Source organism: Vicugna pacos, chromosome 35 (assembly GCF_048564905.1).
Source record: "Vicugna pacos chromosome 35, VicPac4, whole genome shotgun sequence".
Classification (NCBI taxonomy): Eukaryota; Metazoa; Chordata; class Mammalia; order Artiodactyla; family Camelidae; genus Vicugna; species Vicugna pacos.
This window is the reverse complement of record NC_133021.1, coordinates 20139977-20153820: the sequence shown is the minus strand read 5'-3', so window position 1 is coordinate 20153820 and position 13844 is coordinate 20139977. Positions and strand designations below refer to the sequence as shown.

Below are 13844 nucleotides of genomic sequence, written 5' to 3'. Positions count from 1 at the left end.
CTCCTAAAGAATTTGTAAGTCACAGGAGCAGGTGAATTTATTGGACTAGCTGTTTAGCACTTGGCAGGGAAGAGTCTGGCGAATATATTATAGGAAAGGTAGATTTTGGTAAAAATCTGAGTCACCATCCAGAGTTGAGTGTATCAGTCATGGGGTGGTGATAGGGTGGAGACAGACTGTGCAGTTGGGGGAGTCCAAACACCCAGAAAGAGCAGGGAAACTCCGAGTGCCTATTATGTGTTGGAGAGCACAGTTCAGGAGATGAGGAGAGAAAGGAGAGAAAACAAGTGGGTAATGAGTCTAAAAGGACAAACTTACCTGGTTGCTTTATTTCACAAGTTTGCCCAGAGTCTTGTTGAGGCTTACAAGAAATTATTTTATTGATCTGCCTCATACAATGAAAATTCGGTACATTTGGCTAGAAAGCACAGTCCTGATTATTTAGAATTTGTGCTAAATGCTATTTGTGTTTCACCAAATTGCTTCATAGTCATTAATTAAACAATTACTCAAATTGAAAATGTGTCTCTGAGGAGAATGTTAAAAAAAATCATAAAGAACATAATCCTCATTAAGAACTATTAGTCTAAGTGTGACAAGCTTCATTTTGTCTTATAGAAAACAGAGATGCGATTTGGTATTTAGTCAAAATAAATGGGTTATGACACATTCCACCCTTTAAAATGTTCCAAAGCTGGTGGGATAAAAGAAGGAGATCTGCAGATGGTACAGCGAGCAAAGGCATCTAATGAACCTAGCATTGCTGCATAGCAACAGCCTTAGCATTTCATTTGTTGGAATGAATTACTTGAGTTTTTCACTTTTTTCAAAGGGTTGATGTACTGATCTTTATGCAATGGTGTAACTAATGATTAAAGATGAACAAAGGCTTGAAAAATAGGGCTTATTAATAAAGGTTACAAGACCTGAAATGATTAAATCTGAGGGAAGGCTGATGGAGTTATTTAGTCAGGATTTTTCAGTGCCTGAACGAGGACTGTCCATAAGATAGTAACTAGCTCTTCTTTCTCTCCATGGAATATATTAATAGATCTCAAAGGATGTCAACCTGAACTACAATAGGAGTTACTGGGGTGAGTTACGAGCGAGAACTTCCTGCTTATGTTGTCAGGAAAGACTGAAATAATTTAGCAAAGAGGAGTCACAATCTCATTCCCCTAAGAATTTTTCCCATTACTCCCTGCAAATTAGAGTCAATTCTCTTTGGCCTGAGAGAGAGAGAGGAACAGCCTTGTCTGAAGATAGGGAACCACTGATGTTTTGATGTCTCTGATTTCAAGAGGATTGGTTGTTGCCATCAATGTGCTGTGCTCAATGCTGTATAAGCCTTACGCTATTCTAGGAGTGTATGGCTTTATTCTTTTTATAAGAAAGATCTCAAATTAGAGGTTGAAAATGTAAAAATAAGGATTGCCTTAGCCCTGAGGAATTCTTAAAGCATATCCATTTTCCTTGCCTCCTACAACTACAAGTTCATTATTAGCAAAAGTAATTTTATTCATATTTCCTTGCTTGCTTCCTCCTCCTTTGTCCCCCCTCCTTTTCCCTCTCTCCCTTAATCTAACCCATGCAGAGTGGATACTTGGGGGGATGGTTTTATGAATAAAGACCATATCCTTTACTCAAGAGCCTTGGTGTGCAATTATAGATTAAAGCTTTCATTTTGAAAGCCAGAGCAATATACAGCCATAAAAATAACAGTAGCAGCACTGTTTTAATTACTGTACACAGAAGCAGAGGACGGATTCAAGACAAATATGGGACTGTGGCTTGTAGGCTCCAAGAGCTGCCCTCTGACTAATTGTATCAGAGTTCATGCTGCGGCCAAACATCCACCTCTTGGGGAAGGTCTGTGCTAGATATTGGCTGCACTGATTCTGTGCTTCTCCTGGTCCCTCTCTTCTGTTTTTGTTTTGCTTTAGATCCCATAATTAATTCACTTCCCACCACATATAAGCACTGTGGCCTTCTAACCCTTCACTACAATAATTCACCGTATGCTCATCAACCGCTAGTTCCAGGTGATCTAAAATACATACGCCCCGTGTAAAATTTGGGACACGCCTACACTAAAAAAAATTACTTCCTGTTTATCTGAAATTCAAATTTAACTGGGCTTCTATTCTGTTTTCATTTGCTAAATCTGGCAATGCTACAACTAGATGGTATTTTCATTAATTCAATGGTGTTAAATATGATTGTTTCAAGTGGGTAGTGTCTATTGCAAACTCTGTGGTAGTGAGTACTGAAAATTTCTCAAACATAGAAATGTGAATCAAACTCAAAGTTTAATTTAGAGGAAGTTAATGATTTAAGGGTGAACAGAATATCTTTGAAGGGAGAAGCAGAGTAAGCTAGATTTTGTTGGCTAGCCGAACAAAATCAGATGGGTGGGCTGAGCTACAATTTTGGTTTGGCCCATAGATTTTTCTTAGCAGAATAGGAACTTCATGATTGTGTTTGTTTTTAACCCATGAAACTAAAAAGAAAAGAAGATATCATAAGGCAAATGGTTCATTGTGAACCAGAGTGGGAAGGGTACCATGCTGATCGTTGAATGCTTTTGCAAGCAGTACAAGTGAGGTGTACATCTAATGTTGGGAAATGTTCTGTGTGTAATTGAGAAGAATGTGGATTCTGTTGTTTTTGTGTTGAGCTGCCTTTAAATGTCAATTTAGTCAAGTTAGCTGACAGTGTTCAACTCTACTGTATTCTTTCTCAACCTTTACTTATTCCAACAGTTACTGTGAGAGAAGTCTTGAAATATTTAATTATACTGTGGATTTCTCTATTTCTTCCTGCAGTCCTATCGGTTCTTACTTCATGGATTTTGAAGCTCTGTTATCAGAGGCTTAAGTCAGGATCATTATGTCTTCTCGATGAACTGATAACTTACTATTTTCATTTTATGAAATGACCTTCTTCATATCCTGCAAAGTAATGTTCTGGAATCTACTTTGTCTGACATTAATGCAGCCACTCTGACTTTCATTTTATTGGTTTTTCAGACTATATCTTTTCCTACTCATTTGCTATTAATCAATTTGTACCTTTATATTTAAAATGTGCTTCTTGTAGGCAGACCATTGTTGGGTCTTACCCATTATGACTATCTCTGCCCTTTAATGGAGTATTTAGACCATTTATATTTAATATTATTATTAATCTGATTATGTTTGAGATTTTTATCTTGCTGTAGGTTTTCCCCATGATCCAAAAGTAGAATGTTCCTATGAAAACTTTTGTAAGCCAAAATGGCATGAAGTGAGGAAGCAATTACCTTTTTTTTTTTTTTTGTAAAAATGAAAATCCTCTTTCGATTTCTTTTGGTTGGCCAAAAACTGGTAGTAGAGTTGGTCTTTGGAAAAGTGAAGTGGTGTAAAGTGAACTTGTGAAAAGCAGGGAATGCTATATTTGTGTCTATTTGTGTCATTTTTCTTGGTCTTCCTTTTCCTATTATTCTACCTTCTTTGGATTTGAACAATTTTTATGGTTCCACTTTAATCTCTGTTGGCTTATTAACTAGAATTCTTTTTTTTTTATGGTTTCTTTAAGTACACATCCAGTGTAATAGATGTCTCCTTAATATTGCGCAGACCACTAACCATGCTCCTAGTTCAGTGTCTTTGCTGTCTCTGGCCTTCTGCTGGAAAGGGTCTCCTCTATCTCTGTAGCTCACCTCCCCATTTCATTTGGTCTCTGCTCAAATACTGCTTTATCAGAGAGGCCCTTCCTGACCTCCTAATCTAAGGGAGCTCTCTAAACCTGGTCTGTAACTCTCCACCTTTAATCTTGCTCAATCATTCTTTGTAGTCCCTATAATCTCCTGATGCATATTTATTTGTTTACTGTCTTTTTCTCTCTACTAGACATGTAAATTTCATTAAAGCATGGAACTTTGTTTTGCTCACTGTTGAATTTCCAGTATGTAGGAAAGTGGCTGACATATTAAGCCCTTACTATTTGTTGAGTGAGTGAATGAATGTATGAAAGATTCAGAGTTGAGGGAGGGAGTAATATCTCAGTTAATGTCTACCTTGATCTGCTGCAGGATCTGATCACCAGAATGCACTGGGAGAGGTGAGCACCCCTTCATCTCAGTCACTGCTCTGGCTGTGGCCCTTTAATAGTTGTACACTTGCTAGAAAAGGGTATCTTTTCTAGTCAGAAGAGGAATACGTACCAGTGAGATGAACACAAGGAAAGAGTCTGCAGGGCATTTTTGTTTTCCTTCCTAGTCTCTGTATTGTATGGTTCCCAACACACCCTGCCTTTCTTTTTTCACATTCACACTCTAGATTATGTTTTGTTCACAAGTTTTACAGTACCAGAAAACTCAGAACTTCCGTCATCTTTGGTATTTAGAGGTCAGGATTTTTTTTTTCCAGAAAAAAAAAAAAGATGTGTCAGGAGAGACAGAGAAAACGATAAAAAGTAACATTTGGGAAATCTGATTTAAGGAGCCTTAGGAATTCTTTAAACTAATTTTTTTTTTACAACTTTTCTCTAAGTCTAAAATCATTTCCAAATAAGAAGTAAAGAAAATAAATTCAGGCATCTTCACTTCCACCCCTGGCTCTCATCCCTACAGCCAACAGGGTCTCCGAGTCCTAACCTTGTTTCTAGCTTGTCATCTGACTCTGTATGCATCACCTCATTTCCTTTACCTCTGGCTGTACCCTGCTTATTGCTCCTGCTGCTCCTGTATCCACTTGCCTTGAATCTCGCAACAATTTGGGGAACTGGCCTCCTGAGGCAGTTTCTCCTGGCTGCTGTCCACCCCACATATGGCCACCTAAATGCTTGGCCTGAAATACAGATCTAATCATGTTGCGCTTCTTCTCAAAAGCCCCTTGCTGGCTTACAAAACAAAGTGCCAGCCCTCGACTTGGAGCTTGATAGTCCTACACACTTAGCCTCAAACACTCTTCTCAGACTTATTTCCCACCTGGCCCTTCTGTGTTCATCCTGCTGGATTCCCTGCCATTCCAAGAACACACACTTTCTGTTCTCTTTGCTTTCTCCCATCTCTTTCCATCAAAGGACTTCTTCAAATGCTACCTCCTCTGGAGGTCTTCCCTCTAGAGGTTTCCCAGTAGTAGAATTTTCTTCTAAGGATCACACTTCTGTAGGACTGTGGTTTTTACCTTTGTTATGGAGTTTACATTCTTGGTTTCACCTCTAGTCTGTGTAGACTTTGACAGAAAGAAACATGTCTTATTCATCTTTGTCTCCCCAAATTTGAACACCTCTACCGCTATACTTACAAAACTAATCAATGTTTACTGAATTGAACTGATTTAATTTTGAATCTCATTATCACCCTCCCTAATGGCTTTTTCCACAGAGCCCTTGTCCATCAAACTGTTTCATTTCAATCATATTTATTTTTACCATAACTTTCAAAAGACCCAATCAGCTAAATTCTATATGGTATTCTGAGCAGTAAAGGCACATGAATGACCAAATATTTACACCACTTCAAGAAAACCACATGGCAGTGTAATCTGATGTGTAGTTATGTTCAGGGTGGCTTAGAAAAGTTCTGCCATAGCTGAAATCATGCTTTGTCTTGTATCCTTAAACACAGGTGCTTATGCAGGTATTTGTCTTAAAAAACCAACTATAAACTGTTGTCACAAGCACCTTTTCTACAGGACCATGATGTGCATGCACCCTGCTTAGTCTGGGGACTGGCTAATTTCAAGGTCGAAGAAAAACCTTTTATGAAATTTTTATTTGTTGACCTATTTTATTCTAACATAATTTCATTTTATTTACTTTTGCCACAGCTAACAATCACCGGAATCAGGAATTAGAATATGTCTTTTTTTGAATGGTGAAAAATAAAGATATACAGGGATTTCTAAAATCTTTTTTAATCAATTTTATTGACTGTGAAGATTTTCTGTTCCTTGAAATATGTCTGAATGGTATTAATTTAAAGAGATTCAAAGCAGAATAACATAGAAAAATTGCTGACATTTGTGCTGTCTAGTTAAGAGCTTTAGTAGTTCAGGAGGGAAATATTCTAGAATGTTCTTTTATAAGCAAATGCACATGGTTTGGTTTTGGAAATTCTTCCCCTAGGCAAATACAAGATAGAATTTTCCCCATCTTTTCCTTTAATTTGTTTTATGATCTGTTAAAATAGATTTTATGAATTAAAAAATGATAGTATTTTAATATCCACTGAAATATTTAGTAAAGGTCCATTTGTTTTTATTCTTCCTTCTTGAGTTTACTATCTTCTCTTGAGATTAGTGGTATTTTTCTAACACATTTATGAGATAGCCATTAAATTCCAGGAACACCCCATTTTTATTGTATTTATTCTATTTCAAGAGACCTAAGATTTCATTTTCCCTACTTCTTTGGGATCTAATTTATTTTTCAAACTATTAAGTATCATTTAAAATAACTTTGCTTTTGGATCTGTCACAGACGGCTAGATTCATAGGTGTTTTTAATTACCCACAAAGCCTGACTCTCTTTGATGCTCCTGAATTTTGAAAGATTCCAGAAATCTTTGTAACTGGTTCCGTATATATGCCTGATTATATTCTTCAGTGAATGTGCAGTTCTGTTCACCACTGCCATGTTTCTCCTTACAGAAGGGGTCAGCATGACTCCATAATAGGGCCAAACACTTTCCACAGGGCAGTAGAGGTATTTTGTTCAAGTCTCTGGATGCTGAGACAACCCAGCTCGGACTGACCACAGGTGCTTGACTTGTGCAGTTGCTGCAGACAGTGTCACTGCATTCCTATAGTCTAGGGAACACTTATGCATTCTGAGTCCTTGAACTGCACAGAGATATCTCAAGGAATTTGTGGGGGAGAGATTTAGAACACACATCTAATATAGATACCTTGAATATACCTCAAATAACTACCCCCTACCCTCGGCTAGCTTCTAATTACTCCCTTATAATTACCTTGTCCTCCACCACCCCACTTTCCCTCTCAACTATGTTTTGAACCATTTTTTTGCTGGAGAAGTTTGAGTAACTTAATAGTTACTTCACAAATTGATGAGAAAGGGTCTCATGTGTGTTCAAAGCACTTCAATTCTTATCTGGCTGCTCTTATGGGATCCCATCCTGTCAACCTTCTCACCCTGTCACTTGTGCCTTGGCAATAATTGACATCTGCTAATGATTCAATAGTATATTTTAATAGCAATACATTTATTTGCTGGTACAAACATTTCCAAATTATTAGTTTATGTCTCAGAAGTTATATAGAAGCATTCTTGTTAAATATTATTCATATGCCCTAATGTTCTCAGTGGCACTTTTCACTCTTTTCTTTTTTTTTTTCCCACCATAAAAATTAAGGACAAAATCTCAGAATTTCTGTAGCAAACATGTGGGGAGAGAAAATACAGGAATAAACAGGAAGGAATAACTTTAACCAAGAAGGAAGAACAAAATTCCCGGGAATATTCTCATTCTTTCACAGACTCTGCTTGTTACAGGGCAGTCTCATCATTCCCATCTTTTCTTTCTCCTGTGGGCTTACCACTGCTGGCACAGGCTTGCTCACCAACGTTCCAACAATCCCTACACTCTGATATGTAAACTTTTAAGCCAGCTTGGCTTTCTGAGAATAGCCTGCCCCAGGCACAGACAGGTCCCTTCTCTCAGATCTGAGCCTGCTTGCTCCCCAGTGAAAGCTAGCCCTTCTCACCCAGGAACTGTAGCAAGGACTACCTCCTGACACTCATAATTATGGCACCAGTATCATCATTTTTCCAGTCTCAAGTCTCATCTTTGAATCTTTTTTCTTCCCACATTCTGTATCCAACCACTCCTTAAACCTGACTTCACATATACAGCTGAAAAGGCGCCATGATGGAAGTCGAGGACATAGATTCTTCTATTACTTCTGATTAACTGGGGACCTCTGCTGTGCCCATAGGTTCCTGGCCCATCTCTCCCAGGCTCTGCCCTTCTCCGTTGGCCACCCATGCCTCGTGCTAGACTAGCACACTGCTTGCTTCAAGTGCACAGAAAAGCATTATTCAAGGGCGGGCAATTTCCAAGATAACCATTTCACATAATTGCAGCAGATCACAGGTACAATTTCACACTACTCAGTTCTAATTCTGAGATGCTGTATAATAAAACCCAAAGTTCTTGTGGAAGAAATCGAGATAAAATTTCTTCCATTTTCAGGAAAGAGACAAGATTACCATTTGCTATGCTTTAGATGAGTGGACTATGATTTTACTTAAATTACATACAAGTTTTGGATTTATTAGCCAAAATTTAAATCAGCTGCTGGGTTAGGACTTTCTGTGGTGTATTTCCATGGTGCTTCTGTGGTCTTTGTTTTCTTCACTGAATTATTGACGGGAATTTTGTTCTCCCTTCTTGGTTACCTTATTTATTTATTCCTCCTATTTATTCCTGCATTTTCTCTCCCCATACAATTGTTATGGAAATTCTGAGATTTTGTCCTCAATTTTTATTGAATATATGAGTAAAGTGCATAAAATGAGAAAAAGACTCTATGTAGTCTCTTATATATAGAAATATATACGCAATGTATAGAGTACTCAGTAAGTTCTGATTTTAACAAGTTGTGATAGACAACAAGAAAATATATGAATTTTAGTATTTTTTAGTCATTCTTGATCAACTGAGTTATGCTGGACACTGACAAATTTCCATCTCTGATAGAAAAGAGTTGTTAATTATAACTTTCTCTGTTCAAAAATTATGTTTAAAAAGAGAGTTCTATTAAAGTATTTTAATAGTATATTACTATCCTATTAAATTATTATTACTATATTACTATATATACAATTATTATTACTAATATATTACTATGCTAATAAATTATTACTACTATATTACTATAATATTAAATTATTATTACTAATATTTACTATCCTATTAAATTATTATTACTAGTATATTACTATACTTTAAATTACTACTACTATATAATTATTATTACTAATATATTACTATCCTATTAAATTATTACTACTATATTACTATATTAAATTATTATTACTAATATATTACTATCCTATTAAATTATTATTACTAGTATACTACTATGCTATTAAATTGATAGTATAATGCTATTATACTATTATATTATTGTAGTCTATAGTTTTTCAAAACAGCATAAAGGTGTGTCTCACTTTTTGGAGTAACCTTGAAAATTAGTGTTTAAATGGATTTCTTTAATATATGCCAAGAAAGTAAACTAGCAAGCCATTTTGCAATATTTGGTGAAGTTGAAAATGTGCATGGACTATTGCCTGTGCTTTCCTTTACCAGCCATGCAGAGGCATTCTCCAAATGTGTTCTATTGCAGCAAGTAAACATCCTTTTTTAGTAGCTAAGCAAATAATATTAAACACTAACAAATACTGAGCCTTGCTATTTGTTCTGAGTATTTTACAACCATAATCTTATTTAATCCTATTGCATTTTATCACCTTACAGAATTCTTATGTTAGGTATAAGTTTGGATTGATTTACTTGAAGGTAGAATTCCAAGAGTCTGCTCTTCATAATTTATTTTATCATTTTAGATATTTGTATTCACACTGCTTTGTACAAATCTTAGTTTATTGGATAAAGTTTCTAAGACAGTGTTCATTATAAGGTAACAGGGCCATCCTGACATTAACATAAATAGTCCTAGTGTTTGACCTTTAAGAGACTTTTGCTTTAGGGTCCTAAATAAAAGGTAAACAGTTACAGTACATAGCAATGAATTTAATAAAAATGTGTTGGACTTACATGTAAAAAGGCATACCACTTAGTCAATGGACAAGAAATTAAGGCTTAAGTAAGAACACATACCAAGTTGACTATGCAAGTAAAAGTATAAATTTTCTTCAAATGTAATAATTAATGTTTTGTTTGTGTTTTTACCCCTTAGATCTTAAAAAGTTTTATCCAAAGGAAGAAAATATGAAAATATTTTTAAGTGTTAAAGAAAGAATATTGAAAGATGAGTAACTCAGCCAGATATTAAAGCTTCGTCAAAAGTCATAATTATTAAAATGTGATATGATTCAGTCAAAGAGTTCAAATGTTTGCTGTATTCTTGCCCTGTGACTCAAGCTTGTTCTTTTTTTTAATTGAAGTATAGTCAATTTATTGAATATAGTTCCCTGTGCTATCCAGTAGGACCTTGTTATTTATCTATTTTATATATATAGTTTGTATCTGCTAATCCCAAACTCCCACTTTATCCTTCATCCCACTTTTCCCCCCTGGTAACCATAAGTTTTCTATGTCTGTGAGTCTGTTTCTGTTTGTAAATACATTCATTTGTGTCATTTTTTAAGATTCCATATATAAGTGGCATCATATGATATTTCTCTTTCTCTTTCTGTCTTATGTCATTTAGTATGATGATCCCTAGGTCCATCCATGTTGCTGCAAATGGCATTACTTCATTATTTTTTATGGCTGAGTACTATTCCATTGTGTGTATGTGTGTGTGTGTGTGTCTCTGTGTGTGTATACATACACACCACAATTTCTGTATCCAGTCATCTGTCGATGGATATTTAGATTGTTTCCGTGTCTTGGCTGTTGTGAATAGTTCAAGCTTCTCCTTCACATCACATTCTTTCCTTGTTTCATCCTGCTTCCTTCTCTGCTATCTGCTTCACAATCATCCCCCCACCCTTTACTATTATATTATCATTGTGTATTTTATCTCATATTTTATAATCATCGCTTTTTGTTCTTGAAGGGACACATCAAATGCTTTCTGCTTCCAAAATATAACTCTTAGGTAGATTTTTTAATTTTCATCTCAGTGCAATGTTCTAATTTTTTGATATCACAGATTCTTTCCATCAATTCCATTTTCCTCTGTTTGCTCAATTGCAATGGAAGACTGTAAACAGAGTAGTACTTCTGCTCACAGCTTGTTTTTGTTTTATTTTATTTTAAAAAATTTTATTGCACCTTATTTTTTTAAATTAATTTTTATGGGGGAGAAGTAATTAGTTTTATTTGTTTATTTATTTTTAATGGAGGTACCAGAAACTGCACCCAGGACCTCGTGCTTGCTAAGCATGTGCTTTACCACTGAGCTCTACCCTCCCCCCTCACAGCTTGTTTTTAATTATGAGAATCTTCCAAAAAATCTTATAGCTGCTAATATTGAGGCAAAATTTTAGTAACATTAAAAAAAAAAGTGGGGAAGACCCAGAGCCATGGGAATTCTGGAAATGAAAACAGTCTTTGTAGGATTTGTTCTGCATTTTGTTTGAAATCTCCTTTTTAAAGCCAGTTTTCAGATTTGTCTTGTTTCCATGCCAGGTATGAAGGGTAACTGTGTTCAACCAAATGAGCCCTATTGAAAATTCTTTGGAAGCACAGAGGAGTTTTATCCCATGCATAATCTTTTTCTTCATATATGTTAAAATTATCCCTATACAAACAGAAGAGTCAAGGAAATGTCAACCAACAATTTTTTCTACCCATTTCTCTCATCCTCTACCCCCTTCCTCTGGCAACTAACAATCTGTTCTCTGTACCTGTGAGTCTGGCTTTTTGTTTTCTTTTGTTTTTGTTTTTTAGATTCCACATATAAAAGAGATCATATGGTATTTGTCTTTCTCTGTCTGACTTACTTCACTTAGCTTTATACCTTCAAAGTCCATCTGTATTGTTGCAAATGGCAAGATGCCATTCTTTTTTATGGCTGAATAATATTCCATTGTGTACCTATTCCAGGATTTCTTTTCTTTTCTTTTTTTTCTTTTTAAAAGACAGAGATGCTTTATTTAAATCAGCAAATTCAGATTCTTTAATCCCCAGCCCATGGTGGGCAGCCCTCACCCCCCACCCCTTAGCCACAGTGAGAGGAATGGAACATGAGAAGCCAGAGGGCCTCTGCCAGGGCAGGCTGCCTCAGAAGCGTGGTGAATGTAGTGCAGCTGGGGCTGGGGTGGCAGCCGCCACAGGCCCCTCCCCGTCAACTAAGTCCCTGAAGCCACGGCTGCGGGTGAGGCAGAGCGTAGCAGGAAGGCCATCAGGCAGCACCCCTGACTCCCCACCCCCTTCCAGCCAAGGAATGGACTAGGGCGCTGAGCTTGGGGGGAGGACAGACCAGAGGAAAGAAGAGGTATGTCAGGGAGAGAGGGGTGAGCACCCCCTCCCAAACCAATTTTGGTCCCAGAGGGAAAAGAGGCCAGTTGGTCCAGTTTCGGTGGTTTTGGAGAAGGGAATGTATTAGTAAGCACAGTGGGGAGGCCACCATCGCCTCCCCCCTCAGAGGAGACAGGCCAGGCCCCCACTCTGGCAGAAGGGAGCGTTAGAGCTCCGGGGCTCTTGGGGAATGTCACTGCTAAAAATATATACATTCACGGCGGGCAGGGGCAGGGCTGCGGGTGGGATCAGAGGATCTGGTGTGGCATCCCGTAGCTGGTCTTGCCTGCCTGAGATGCCCCACGGTTGGTCCCCATCTGTAACCCAATCACATTCTTGCCCTCCTGCAGCTGGTTGTCCATAAAGTTCTGAGGGTTCTCCTTGGATTTCTTGGGAAACCAGCTGAGATCCCCAGAGAAGAGCCCATTGTCCCGGGCTACCGCCAGCCCGCCCAGGTTCATCAGGGTCCACTGCACACAGGCCATGTTCTTTCCTTCCCAGAGGTCCACAGTATGGAAGATGCCGGCGGTGTTGATGCCTTAGCACTCGGCAGCCTGCAGGGACTGGGAGATCTGCTCCATCTGCTTGAAGGCCATGGAGGAGGCCTGGATCTTCTTCACCGGGGCCTGCCCCTCAGGGTACAATCTGTTAATGAGCTCACACAGCACTGTGCCATCCTTGAGGCAGTTCTGGAAGTTCTCACGCCCGGGCTGGGGCCGGCCCACATCCTTGCGGCACTGGGTCGTGATCCACTGGATCAGGATCTGCTCCAGGTCCACATTATATTGTTTCTCAATCTTCTGCTGCACGTCCCGGCTCAGGCCATAGGCAGGTCCCCTGTTGGCCATTCTGAAGAGCGGTGGTGGCTGTGGGGAGGGTTCACACAGGTGGAAGAGCTGTGTACTCGAGGCGGGGGCTGCAGCACGAGTGCCAGGATTTCTTTATCCATTCATCCACTGACAGATTGTTTTCATATCTTGGCTTTTGTAAATAATGCTGTATTGAACTTGGAGGTATGTTTATCTATTTGAGTTAGTATTTTGGGTTTTTTTTTTTTGAGAAATGCCCAAATGTGGAATTGCTGGGTCATATGATAGTTCTATTTTTAATTTTTTGAGGAAACTCTGCACTTTTTTCCATACTGGCTTCATCACTTTCTATTCCCACCAATAGTACACAGAGGTCCCTTTTTTCCCACATCCTTGCCAACACTTGCTTTTTCTTATCTAATAGTAACCATCCTAGCAGCTGTGAGATGGTGTCTCATTGTGGTCAACAACTGTTGATCACGACTGACCATGGTAAGCACTTTATTATTAACCCATGTAACAACCTGCAAGATCAGTATTATACTCCCATTTCACAGATAAGTAAAATGAATTTTCAAGGAGATATGAGAATAAGTACTTAATAAACTAACTTGCCTGGGTCCATTCTGTAAAAGTAGAAAAAAAAAGAATTTTCAGTGAAAAGACTATAATTCTACAACTTCCCACAGAAGTCATTGATTTTAACCTCTTCGCTAAGGCCTGAATCTGTTATATAACATCCCTGCCAAACAGTCATTTCACGTGCGCTTGAAACCTCCCACTAACAGGGAACGTTTTATCTTCCAGGACGTCCTATCCATCTGTGAGGGGATCTGAGTCAGAGTTCTTGTTCATAAGTTATGGAATTCCACCTC

At 38.0% G+C, this 13844-nt stretch overlaps 1 pseudogene; it reads right to left on the bottom strand.

Annotated features, from left to right (window-relative positions):
* Nucleotides 1-12378: 12378 nt before the first annotated feature.
* On the bottom strand, nt 12379-13038 carry LOC102528325 (transgelin-2 pseudogene; annotated as a pseudogene).
* Nucleotides 13039-13844: the final 806 nt, after the last annotated feature.